Source organism: Rhinopithecus roxellana, chromosome 13 (genome assembly GCF_007565055.1).
Source record: "Rhinopithecus roxellana isolate Shanxi Qingling chromosome 13, ASM756505v1, whole genome shotgun sequence".
NCBI lineage: Eukaryota > Metazoa > Chordata > Mammalia > Primates > Cercopithecidae > Rhinopithecus > Rhinopithecus roxellana.
The window spans coordinates 81,329,968-81,343,730 of record NC_044561.1 but is presented as its reverse complement, the minus strand read 5'-3'; positions in this window follow the sequence as shown (position 1 = coordinate 81,343,730).

Genomic DNA, 13,763 nt, shown 5'->3' with positions numbered 1-13,763 from the left:
GAAGAATCAAATAGATGCGATAAAAAATGATAAAGGGGATATCACCACTGATCCCACAGAAATACAGACTACCATCAGAGAATAATATAAACACCTCTATGAAAATAAACTAGGACATCTAGAAGAAATGGATAAATTTGTGGACACACATACCTTCCCAAGACTAAACTAGGAAGAAGCTGAATCCCTGAATAGACCAATAAGAGGCTCTGAAATTGAGGCAATAATTAATAGCCTACCAACCAAAAAAAGTCTAGGACCAGACAGATTCACAGCCAAATTCTACTAGAGGTACAAAGGGGAACTGGTACCATTCCTTCAGAAACTATTCCAATCAATAGAAAAAGAGGGAATCATCCGTAACTCATTTAATGAGGCCAGCATCATCCTGATACCAAAGCCTGGCAGAGACACAACAAAAATAAAGGGAAATTTAGACCAATATCCCTGATGAACATCAGTGTGAAAATCCTCAATAAAATACTGGAAAACTGAATCCAGCAGCACATCAAAAAGTTTATCCACCACCATCAAGTTGGCTTCATCCCTGGGGTTCAAGGCTGGTTCACCATATGCAAATCAATAAACGCAATCCATCACATAAACAGAACTGAAGAAAAAAAACCATATGATTATCTCAATAGATGCAGAAAAGGCCTTCAACAAAATTCAACAGCCCTTCATGCTAAAGACTCTCAACAAACTAGGTACTGATGGAACGTATCTAAAAATAATAAGAGTTATTTATGACAAACCCATAGCCAACATCATACTGAATGGGCAAAAACTGGAAGCATTCCGTTTGAAAACTGGCACAAGACAGGGATGCCCTCTCTCACCACTCCTATTCAATATAGTGTTGGAAGTTCTGACCAGGGCAATCAGGCAAGAGAAAGAAATAAAGGGTATTCAATTAGGAAAAGAGGAGGTCAAATTGTCTCTGTTTGCAGATGACAGGATTGTATATTTAGAAAACCCCATCATCTCAATCCAAAATCTCCTTAAGCTGATAAGCAACTTCAGCAAAGTCTCAGGATACAAAATCAATGTGCAAAAATCACAAGCATTCTTATACACCAATAACAGACAGAGAGCCAAATCCTGAGTGAAATCCCACTCACAATTGCTACAAAGAGATTAAAATACCTAGGAATCCAATATACAAGGGATGTGAAGGACCTCTTCAAGGAGAACTACAAACCACTACTCAATGAAATAATAGAGGACACAAACAAATGGAAGAGCATTCCATGCTCATGTACAGGAAGAAACAATATCGTGAAAATGGCCATACTGCCCAAGGTAATTTATAGATTCAATGCCATCCCCATCAAGCTACCGGTGACTTTTTTCACAGAATTGGAAAAAACTACTTTAAAGTTCATATGGAAACAAAAAAGAGCCCGCATAGCCAAGACAATCCTAAGCCAAAAGAACAAAGCTGGAGGCATCACACTATCTGACTTCAAACTATACCACAAGTCTACAGTAACCAAAACAGCATGGTACTGGTACCAAAACAGAAAGATAGACCAATGGAACAGAACAGAGGCCTCAGAAATAACAACGCACATCTACAACCATCTGATCTTTGACAAACCTGACAAAAACAAGAAATGGGGAAAGGATTCTCTATTTAATAAGTGGTGCTGGGAAAACTGGCTAGCCATATGTAGAAAGCTGAAACTGGATCCTTTCTTTATACCTTATACAAAAACTAATTCAAGATGGATTAAAGACTTAAATGTTAGACCTAAAACCGTAAAAACCCTAGAAGAAAACCTAGGCAATACCACTCAGGACATAGGCATGGGCAAGGACTTCATGATAAAACACCAAAAGCCATGGCAACAAAAGCTAAAATAGACAAATGGAATCTAATTAAACTAAAGAGCTTCTGCACAGCAAAGGAAACTACCATCAGAGTGAACAGGCAACCTACAGAATGGGAGAAGATGTTTGCAATCTATCTATCTGACAAAGGGCTAATATCCAGAATCTACAAGGAACTTAAACAAATTTACAAGAAAAAATCAACCCCATCAAAAAGTAGGCAAAGGATATGAACAGACACTTCTCAAAAGAAGACATTTATGCAGCCAAAAGACACATGAAAAAATGCTCATCATCACTGGTTATCGAGAAATGCAAATCAAAACTACGATTAGATACCATCTCACACCAGTTAGAATGGCGATCATTAAAAAGTAAGGAAACAACAGGTGCTGGAGAGGATGTGGAGAAATAGGAATGATTTTACATGGTTGGTGAGAGTGTAAACTAGTTCGATCATTGTGGAAGACAGTGTGGCAATTCCTCAAGGATCTAGAACTAGAAATATCATTTGACCCAGCGATCCCATTACTGGGTATATACCCAAAGGATTATAAATCATGCTGCAGTAAAGACACATGCATGCGTATGTTTATAGCGGCACTATTCACAATAGCAAAGACTTGGAATCAACCCAAAAGTCCATCAGTGACAGACTGGATTAAGAAAATGTGGCACATATACACCACAGAATAGTATGCAGCTATAAAAAGGATGAGTTCATGTCCTCTTTAGGGACATGGATGAAGCTGGAAACTATCATTGTGAGCAAACTATCGCAAGGACAGGAAACCAAACACCCCATGTTCTCACTCATAGGTGACAATTGAACAATGAGAACACCTGGACACAGGGCAGGGACCATCACACACCGGGGCCTGTCATGGGATGGGGCGATGGGGGAAGAATAGCATTAGGAGAAATACCTAATGTAAATGATGAGTTAATGGATTTGGCAAACCAACATGGCACATGTATACATATGTAACAAACCTGCACGTTGTGCACATGTACCCTAGAACTTAAAGTATAATAATAAAACAAACAAACAAACAAAACAACAACTGACCCACAGCAGATTTTTAACAATCTTTGACTTTCCTGAAGATTGAGTCCCTTTGGAATCCTGTGGAGGATTCTTTCATCATATCATCCTTTCAAAGAAAATATGCCGATTGAAAGACAGAATGAAATCTCTTTCATCACTGTTGGTCTGTGTGACATTATTTATTTAGCCAGCATATCCTTTCCTTGTTTACATCTAGATAAGTAACAGATACAGAGTGTACTTAATTCTGCGCTGCATTCCTGTAAAGAAGCCCAGTTTGGCATTTTTAATGATGAAGTACGTTTATTTTGTTTTCTTGCAAGGATTTATTGTAAAAGCTATATGCACATATCAGTAAAACATTGTTAAATGCAGCATTGCTAAAGAGGTTGGAAAATAATTTGAGACATGAGTTCATGATTATGTTTCCCCTTTTTTCCCCCCTACCTTTGAAACTCGCAGAGGTTTGGGTTTCCTAGCCTCAGGTTAGGGGTGGAGTGGGGCTGGGCAGGGCAGAGAGCATAGGGACCTTCATGGCTTCCTGGCATTTATTTCCAAAAGCCTCAACCCACCAAAGAGGGCAGGCTTGGCTGGAGAAAGGGTTTTCTGTCTGACTAAAAAGAGATTTTGAGTCAGGAGTGGGAACAGGAGGAGGTCTGTCACTCTTTAAGAAGGTGGTTCTGCCATCTTCTTGGGAGATCTTTGGCAGGGAAGCAGAGTGAGCTGTCAACAAAGGCAGGGACCCAGACACTGATTTCATTGTTCCTGAAGTGGTATCTGTGAGTTCTCATACCTTCAGGAACCATGAGCACAGGGAAGATGTTCTCAGTCATACCTTCTGTGGGAAGATGACCAAAGATAGGACCTCCCATCTGGTCTCCAGCTCTTCCCAAAGCCTTGGTGTTGATCTGGGCCTGAGGGTTGACAGGAAACCACAAGAACAGCTGAGATTAAATGCATCACCAGTTAGGTGGGATGGGGAACTCACAGTTAATAATACATTTGATTAGAAAGACATAGAGATATTTCACATCGGAAAAACCCTTCTAGAGATTGGCTTAGGCAAGAAATTCATGACTAAGAACCCAAAAGCAAATGCAATAAAAACAAAGATAAAAAGCTGCTACTTAATTAAACCAAATAGGTTTTGCATGGCAAAAGGAACAGTCAGCAGAGTAAACAGACAACCCACAGAGTGGGAGAAAATCTTCACAGTGTATACATCTGACAAATGACTAATATCCAGAATCTACAATAAACTCAAACAAATTAGCAAGAAAAAACCAAACAACCCCATCAAAAATTGGGCTAAGGACATAGATATACAATTCTCAAAAGAAGTCACACAAATGGCCAATAAACATATGAAAAAATGCTCAACATCACTAATGATCAGGGAAATGCAAATCAAAACCACAATGCGATACCACGTTACTCCTGTAAGAATGGCCATAATAAAAAAATTAAAAACAGTAGATGTTGGCATGGATGCAATGAACAGAGAACACTTTTACACGGCTGGTGGGAATGTAAACTAGTACAACTGCTGTGGAAAACAGTGTGGAGATTCCTTGAAGAACTGAAAGTAAAACTACCATTTGATCCAGCAATCCCACTACTGGATGACTACCTGGAGGAAAAGAAGTCATTGTACAAAAAAGATACTTGCACACACATATTTATAGCAGCACAATTCACAATTGCAAAAATGTGGAACCAACCCAAATACCAATCAATCAACGAGTGGATAAAGAAACTGTGGTATATATATATACGATGGAATATTATTCAGCCATCAAAAGGAATGAATTAATGGCATTTGCAGCAACCTGGATGAGATTGGAGACTATTATTCTAAGTGAAGTAACTCAGAAATGGAAAACCAAACATCGTATGTTCTCCCTTATAAGTGGTAGCTAAGCTGTGAGGATGAAAAGGCATAAGAGCGACACAATGGACTTTGGGGACTCAGGAGGAAACGGTGAGAAGGGGGTGAGGGATAAAAGATTACAAACTGGGTGCAGTGTATACTGCTCGGGTCATGGGAACACCAAAATCTTGCACATCACCACTAAATAATGTGTTTACTCATGTAACCAAACACCACCTGTTCCAAAAACCTATGGAAATATCTTTTTTTTAAAAAAAGAAGGATATTTCTAGCACATCTGAGTTTATGGATGGAGACTCATGCCTGCCACACTATGAAAACATTCTTCCCTTCAAAATCCCTATCAGTGTAATTTGAAGTGAATGTTCTAGTACTACATGCTTTTGGACTCTAAGGAAGAGATATAATGTATGAAAATGTGGTATTTGAATAAAGCAAATCGAAAAATACCAGTTCAGATACTTTGGGGCTACGCAGAATTTCCCAGTCAGGTGTAAGTGTGGGTGGTGGTGGTGGTTTGAATACTGAAGAGATGGACAGGTGGGGGTGACAACTAAGAGCTACCACCTGAGGAGTATCCTAGGCAGAGTCTGGGTCTGGATAAGCCAACCAGTAGTGATGGTGGGCCAGATGAGCCTCTGGACTCTGCAGCTCTGGGTGACACAGACTCCTAGCCAGGAGCTCATTCTGAGTCAGAATGTGTCTGCAATTAGGTCTTAGGAATCTTGACAAGCAGTTGTAAAAAATCTCAAGGAAAGGAAGATACAGAAACAAGCTTGAGAGACAAGAAAACAAAAACATTTGATCTAGATGGTTCTTTTCCACTTCCAGTTTGGGACTGGAACTGGTGGTGACTGAGGTTGGGGGAGGGGAACTCCTGGCTGCAGGTGCATGCTGGGAAGGAACTGCATCTAGTTGAAAAGCTAGAGGCTTTCAGCTGGGCTCTCTTCCCAGCTGCAACCAAGGCAGGGGAGCTGGGATTACAGGATGGCTGTTACAGGGAATGTAGAGACCTAGACCTCAGTCTCAAGCCAAGATGGGGAGGGGATTGAGCTGGGAGCTCAAAACAGAGACTTCTAGGCACTGCCCTTGATCGTAGGCCAAAGAAAGAAGTTCAAGAAAGCTGTTGGAATAGGATATGTAAGAATGAGAAACAATCTATACTATAACAAGAACCCCGCTCAGGTATGTGCATGCGTGCATGTGTGTATGTGCTTGTAGGTGCGTGTGTGTGCACCTGTATGTGTGCATGTGTTTGTGCATGTGTGTATTCGTACACGTATGTGGGTGTGTGTGTGCACATTTGTGTGTGCTTATGTGCGTGTGTATTGTGCATGTGCATGTGTGTATGTGCTTGTGTATGTGTGTGTATGTGTGTGTGTGTATGCGTGTGTGCCTGTGTGGTGGTAATGACCACAACTGGGAAGCCAGCCTGGAAAAAGCCGGCCTGGAAAGACTTGGCTTTATTTGTGTCCAGGGAATTTGGGAATGAGCATTCTGTCTTGGCCAGGATTTAGAAGAAAAGTGCAACTAGGAAGGGCTACTTCCAAGGAACAGCTTTAAAGAGTTGCAGTTCTGGGGAAAAGCTGAGAGATAATTCTAAATGCTTTGTCAAGTCAAGCTGGCCCAGGGAATAATCTGGTTATCTCTAATTTACCCCTTCCTATGCTAGTACCCCCTCTTGCTATAATCAAATTGCTTTTTACCCTGAGTCGTTAGGACCAGGGGCCATGTAAGAAGTACATAAAAAAAAATTAAGAGAAAACTCTAAGTCTGTGGTCACTAAAAGTGAAATTCTTCATAAGTTTTATCCAGCTCCAAAATTCTGTGATTCACACATTTTATAATCTACAAAATAATGCAATATCAACAATAATATTGTTTGCTGTCTTCTGAGATCTCCATGGGAAAGATATGCTAGGATATTATAGAAGTTGGCCCAAAATGTGCACAAATGGATTAGAGAGTGAGCAAAATCAAGTAAAAGAATGGTTTGAATAATAACATATTGATAACAGATAATACAAACTTTTTTCATTAAGCTTCAGAAGAATCTAAGTAGAAATGCATTGTTTGGAATGCATATGCTTTGGTCTCAATAAAAATATCCGGTTGCAGAGATATTTCGTGTGGTTTGAACTAACAGGCAAAAAATTAAAAATTCATTGGTATACGCTAATTCGTGTAATTGTATATTTTGGAGGTAAGTGTAATGGCATAGGTTTGCTGTAATGGAACTGATTGGAAAATGATCTCTTGGAGAAAATTTATTGCTGGTCATAAGATTTCTTTGGTTTAGAAAAATGCTGGGTTTAGTAAAATCTGAAGCACTAAATGAAAGTCTGCTTTAATAAAAATGTGGATCTGAGAATTGTGGTTTTTAGTAAGTGGGCATTTGATCCATTAAAATTGTATTGGTTTTATTCTTTACATTGGTTTTTCCTGAAATCCATTAGTTTGAAGCATGAAGTAAGCACATGCCAGGTATTGCTCCAATAATGAAAGAATGAAAGCAAGGCCCTTAATAATTGTTAAAACAAGTCCTATTAATCAGCTGTGACTTGTCCCTTTGTAAACTTTTCATAATGGAAAAAGAAGCAGTTTATTTCGCTTTTGTTGAAGATGGCAAAGCAGTAATTTTATTGTCACTGAATCCCCTCAGCATCCTAGAACTCAGTGATGGAAACATATCTACAGAATTAGATCATGCCGCCTGCTTGGGCTGCCTGCATCTCTTCTTCCATACAGAGTTCTCCAGTGCTTTGTCTCGGCGAAGCTGGGCTGGACCCCTGACGAGGACTCTGCCACTCTCCTTGGATGAGGATCCTGTGGTCTAACTGACCTTATTGTTAGGAACTTGTTCATAAAATTAGGACGCTCTGAGTAAACGGAGAACTCAGACAGGACTCTTCCTTGCAGAGGGTAATGTACATGTGTAATGAGTTGCTGAGAAAAGTGATTGAGGCGAAGAGCACAAATAAATTCAAGAGCGTTCCAGGTTTATTTCTGGACATGGCAGAGGAGGGAGGGGATGAGGAGGAGGCTAGTAGAAGGTAGGGTTAAGATGCATTTTTGAAGGATGGGTATGCAAATAATTTTGCTTATTCTTCAAATTTCCTTTTATGATTGTGGAATATTCCCAATGAAAGGCTGCATGTTCTCATCCATTTGGCGCTGATGAGTACAGCAGGGTCAGATTCTGAGTGACAATTCTGGTCCTGCCACTGTCTTTGAGGGAGATGGTTTCCAGTGCTGAGGCTGGGGGGAGCGGGGGTATCCCACCTAATCCAGAGCAAACAATTCAGCAGCAAAAGAGGAGTCAGAGCTGGGCACTCCCAGTGGGTTTCACGCCTAAAAATGCACAACCAAGAACTTGCCTCTGAAAGCCTCTGTTTTTAACTGTGTTTTCAGTTGGGAAAGGGCACTGAGGACCAGTTACATGGAAGACCCTGTTTTCTCCTCATTGCTTCAACGTTGGACTTGTGAATGTGGTAATCTGCCAGGGCTGCACAAAGTACCACAGAATGGGAGGCTTAAGCAACAGACGTGTAAATTCTCACAGTTCTGGAGGCCAGAAGTCTAAGACTAGGGTGTTGGCAGGGATGCTTTCCTGTGAGGCCTTGCTCTATGGATTGTCTTCTCCTGTGTCTTCACGTGGTCTTTGTGTCTGTGAGCATGGGTCCTAGTCTTCTCTTCTTACAAGGACACCAGTGATGTTGGATGATGGCCCATCCATATGACCTTGTTTTAGCTTAATTACCTCTTTAAATAGCCTATCTCCAAATATAGTTATATTCTGAGGTTCCGGCGGTGAGGGATTCAACATGAATTTGGTGAGGACACAACTTAGTCCATAACACTGAGGTTGACGAAGAAACTGGAAGCACTGGAAGAGTTTTGCTGCAGCTCCAAGGGAGAAGGACACACACCTGGCCAGGAACCTTTGTGGCAGCCTTGAGGTCTAGTCTAGGAGGGATTGTAAAAGGGCTGACAAAGGGAGGCCTGAGCTTCTGGCTCACAGCATTGGGTGCTGAGATCTCGCAGCAACTGACTCATCAACCCTGAAGTAGGAGGCTCTTGGAAGCCGAGGTCCTCTTGCCCTGTACTCAGCCCCACTCTTGATTCCATTTGATGCTCTATAGGTAGCACATGCAAGGGAGAAGGGGGAAATGTGGCAGGGGGGATCATTAAATGGTGAGAAAACTGCCTTGGCTGGGATGTAAGAAACCAACTGTTTTAGGCAGGGAAACGTTATAGGTGGAGGTGATGCCAAAGGGAGAGGAGCCGGTGGTGCGGTACAGTGTGTCAGGGTGGAAGGGAGAGAGCTCCACGTGTTGGTCCTCCAGGACACAGAATTTATTAGTCTAGAAAACAACTCCAGACATGGAGCCCTTTTAAACTTTCACAGCTTGGAGGTTCAGTGCCATCTGCCTTGCTCTGAACCCAGTACCCTGGGCTGGGACCCGGGAGGAGGAACTTCAGTTCCAGTGCTGTCAACGGGGCTCTTGCTATATTTGAGGTTTCACATCATGGCCACTTGCCTCCACTTTTCCTCTGTCTTCTGTTTTCCACTAGACCCCAGAGTTTTTCTTAGAAAGTTTATAAGGCCCAATGTGGGTGGGAGCTCAAAGACAAGGTCAAGGGCAGACAAGATGGATGAGGCAAATGACTCGATGAGCAAGTGATGGCAGGCCCTTCATGCCGCCTTCTCACTATGCAATTGATAGTTGCTCCTTCCCCACATTTGGTTTGGTTCCCTAAACGTTAAATCATCTCTAGGATAAGAAGCAGGTGATAGCCCATGAATGGAGCTAGATGCTGAGATGTTGTTCAGCTTGAGTGGCCTCTAGTTCATTCCTGACTGAGCTGTGGTTTGTTCCTGCTGGATGTTGGATCACCTCCTTCAAGGATTCATCACTGGATAGGCCACTGTTGGCCACTGGAGCTATTCAGCCAAGACTGACCCGAACTCCCCCAATGAGACTTTTCCTTTTCCAGTAGGCTCCATATCTGATTCTATGAAAAGTTCAGCCCAAATGAGAGGACCTTGGGAACACATGTTGATAGAACAGAGTCCAGCTCCTCAAACTGCCCCTCTGACTTATCTGTGCACAGGGCAATGCCTTATACGGTAAATCCTTAACTGACATTGTCAAATTGAATGATCTGACATCAAAAAAAGAGGGGGAAACAAGGTAGCTAGTGTCAGAGGTGTTATTGTCAGCTGCCTGTTATCTCCAGATACCATCTATAAATTAAACTGGGATATTTATACCAGTCCAGCCTTCTCCTTCTATTTCTAGAGTAAGAAGTTATCCTTTTATTGTTCCATTAAATAGGGTAGCTTCATATGTTTTTTAATACAGATTTTGTGATGATTATGTGGAGGCAGTCAATGTCTGGCATGCAGTAAGCACTGTATGTGCCATTTCATCATTATTGCTATTGTCATATTCACCACTGAAATTAGATAAAAGGTCTTTCAAGGTTGAGATTCCTTTTGAAATCAATGGCAAGCCAAACAGCTAGCCCAGAAGGAGCTGAGCACCCTCTCTTTATGACAGTTTTTAACATGAGAGAAGCAGCATTGTCCTGAGAAGAAGAGATCCCAAGGCTCAGCTGTGAGAAGAGTCTTTACATCTGTTGAAATCAGGAAGTAACTGGAATTCACAAATTCCTGGTCACTTGAGATTTCCTGACTGTTTTATGAACCACAGTTGAACATAAATTAATCTTGGGAACATATTGGAGTTTACTTGGGTCTCTAGACCATTTTATAGCCCAGATCTTTTCCTGAAAGATGGCTTTGCTGTTGATTTCCATTTTCCTTAGGATCTTTACAGAAACTTCTCTAGCTTCTGAAAGGGCCAGAAGAATTTACCTGTCTGAAAGCAGTGGTCACACATGAATGGATTTTCTTGTAGACGAGCAGTAGTTCCTTAGCTTTGAAGGCGTCGCCAATGTATTTTTATACATACTATTAGAGAGTCAAATATTTGGCAGGTTGATTCAAAAGAACATTTCACTGGGATGAGGGAGCACTAAATATAACTGGTGAGCAGATTTGTCTTTTACCAAATGCATTTTTTATGAATCACGATAAATGCTTCTTTCTTTAGTGTTATCACACTTTTTTCTATTGTTTTAGTACTCAAAAATGTGACTGTGGGAAAGACTGAAAATAGCCAAGGGCATTACCCTTGTTTCTAGTAAGCCTGAAGAAGACAGCAGACTGGTTGATAAGTATGGACATCAAATGTGTTTACGTGATCCATCTAGTCCAGAAATATTTGCTCAGCTCCTACCATATGTCTGGCCCTGAGATAAACATTGGCTATTAGGCAGTGTTCTTGTCTCTGGTTTTAAGGAACAGAACGCTACTCAAGCATGCTCATATATCAAGTAGAGTTTATTGAAGGCACCATTGTGACAGCTCAGGGAAAAAGAAAATAGATGTGAACTAGTTCCAGGAACTGGGAAATGACCAACATCTCCAGCAGCTACCCTTGCTCTCTGTTTTGGCCTCTCTGTATCAGTCTCAGTTCTCTGCCTCCCCAAAAATACTTTTTTAAAATACTTTTTAAAAAAATGTAGTTTGCATCTTGTTATAATAAGGCAACCTAAGAGTTTTCAATGAAATACATTTATGTAGGCTTGGGTAGTTAGAATATTCATACCATAAAAGGTAATTTTAGAGATCACTCCCTGCTCTAAAATTTTGGTTTCTCTTTACAAATTATTAGGAAGGTCTTTTTCATTGATATGAAGGACCTTGTCACTTTAGGTAACTGATACTACTGAGCATATTAATATTCTTCAACACTGTGCTAATCAATGCTGAACAAGAGCATACAGGTATCACTAAAGAGAATACATCATTACAATAAGCAAAAGCTTTGCTCTAGGAGGCCAAAGGGGAAAACCGTCTTTTCACTTGGCTGTCACTTCAATGAAGTAATTGGGTAAGACTCATTTATCCCTAAACAACAGTTGCCAAATTTGAATGGAACTTCGTGCTTGGATTTAGTCATTAACGTTCAAGGAAATGCTGCAGCAATTCTCTGAAGATTTCCAAAGAATGCATCACAATCCAGGAATATAGAATGCATAAGGCTGCTTTCACAAAGTGCCATCAGAGATTAACGTGTTGCATGGGCTTGAAACACTGGCACTTTAATATTCATTACTATATGTAAATTAAAAACTGCCTTGAACATTAGGATTGTTAATTTGAGTGTAGGGAAAAACTAATCTAATACTCATTTCAGTGAGTGTCCAATGATGGAAGATGTAAGCCACTAGGAATATGCTGTAATCAAATATAGATATGTAAAATGTTATTTCTTTTCATGTAATTTGATATGGAGTTAGATGGAATATCTACAGACTGCACCAAATTAAACCAAAATAGGCTCTTACATATTTGCTTTGGGTTTTTTGTTTGTTTGTTTTCACTTTTTAGAGACAGGGTCTCACTCTGTTGCCCAGGTTGGAGTACAGTGGTGTGATCATGGCTCCCTATAGCCTCAACCTCCTGGGCTCTACGAGTGTGTGCCCCCACGCCCAGCTAATTTCTGTATTTATTTCTAGAGATGAGGGTCTCACTATGGTAGCTGGCGTTTTGGAAGGCTTTTAAAATTATTTGCTTTAAATCCTTTAAGTAAACAGATTAAACCCCTATTTGAAATAAAATAGCTGTTTACTCATGTAAATGCATTGTTTTTCCTTGACCATTTAAAGGCAAACAGATTAAAGGACATGGAGAGTCTAAAGAGGCTTTCCTGAAGAGTATGTTGAAATTCCTATTTTTTTTTTTCCCTACTGCACTCCTTTTCCCCAATTCATTTAGGTTTTCTACGGCTTTAAAAGATGAGAAAGAAACGTTTTCTTTTCTAAGTTACAAGGTTTCACAAGCAGGGAGAGACATTATTGTTTCCATTTAAAGGGAAAGAAAACCAAGAAAAGCAGTGACATGTTCCTCCACCAGCAGAACGGGGGTATGGGACAACTTTGGGCATACCAAAATGCTTTTTTCACTGAGAGATTTATTTTAAAATATTACTTTACAAACAAAAGGGCAATATATCATTGGATTTTCTAACACCGTATTGGTGTTTTAATTTAAAATAGCAGAGCGTGTGATATTAATGAGCAGGCATTGGTTCTCAAGTCCTTCTCAAGAGTTAAGAGGGCTGGCGTTAGTCTTGTCTCAAACTCAAAGAAGGGGCATTTTCATAATTCTCAGTGGAACAGTGAAGATATTTCTCCCTCCCCCCACCATACACATTTCTCAAATGCAAATGTGACTTTTAAGGAAGCCTGCCTGGCTCTCTCTGAATTCTGGAGCCAGTGATGAGAGAACAGGATGCCCACCCTGACAGCCCACCAACCCAGCAGTTGCTTTGCAGTATGGGGGCAGGGGAGGCTGCTACTCCTTGGAGGATGGGGCTTTTTCAGAGATACGCATATCCCATGTTGTCATCAATCCCTTTGTGTTCACAATTTCCTGTACAGGAGGGATTTGAATCTTTTTATAGACATTCTTGACTCTGTCTTCAGATTATGCCATTTGCCATGTTAGCGGTGACAGGGACTCCCAGGGTCAGGGGACATCGTTATCTTCTCAGCAGATGTGTGGCACAGTGGGGCAGCATTGGACTTAGGATTTGAAAACCTGGACATCGACCACAGATTTGTCCCTTGTTTATTTATTCTGACAACAAATAGTGAAAGCCAATTGCATGCCAGGCACTGTCCTTGCTGCTGAGACACCCGGGGATCAGGTGTGGCTCCTGACCTGGAGCTCACCTCTAGTGCATTTTCCAAATACTCCATGGTGGAGGACCAGATTTTAAATTAAAAAAAAAAAAAAACTCATCATGGACTAATAGTTTTGTGAAGTACAATACAGCCAAGTGACTATAAAAGTGAAAATAAAGACATGCAAAATATAAACCCACATTTCATTGTTATTAGATTCCACAAGCATAC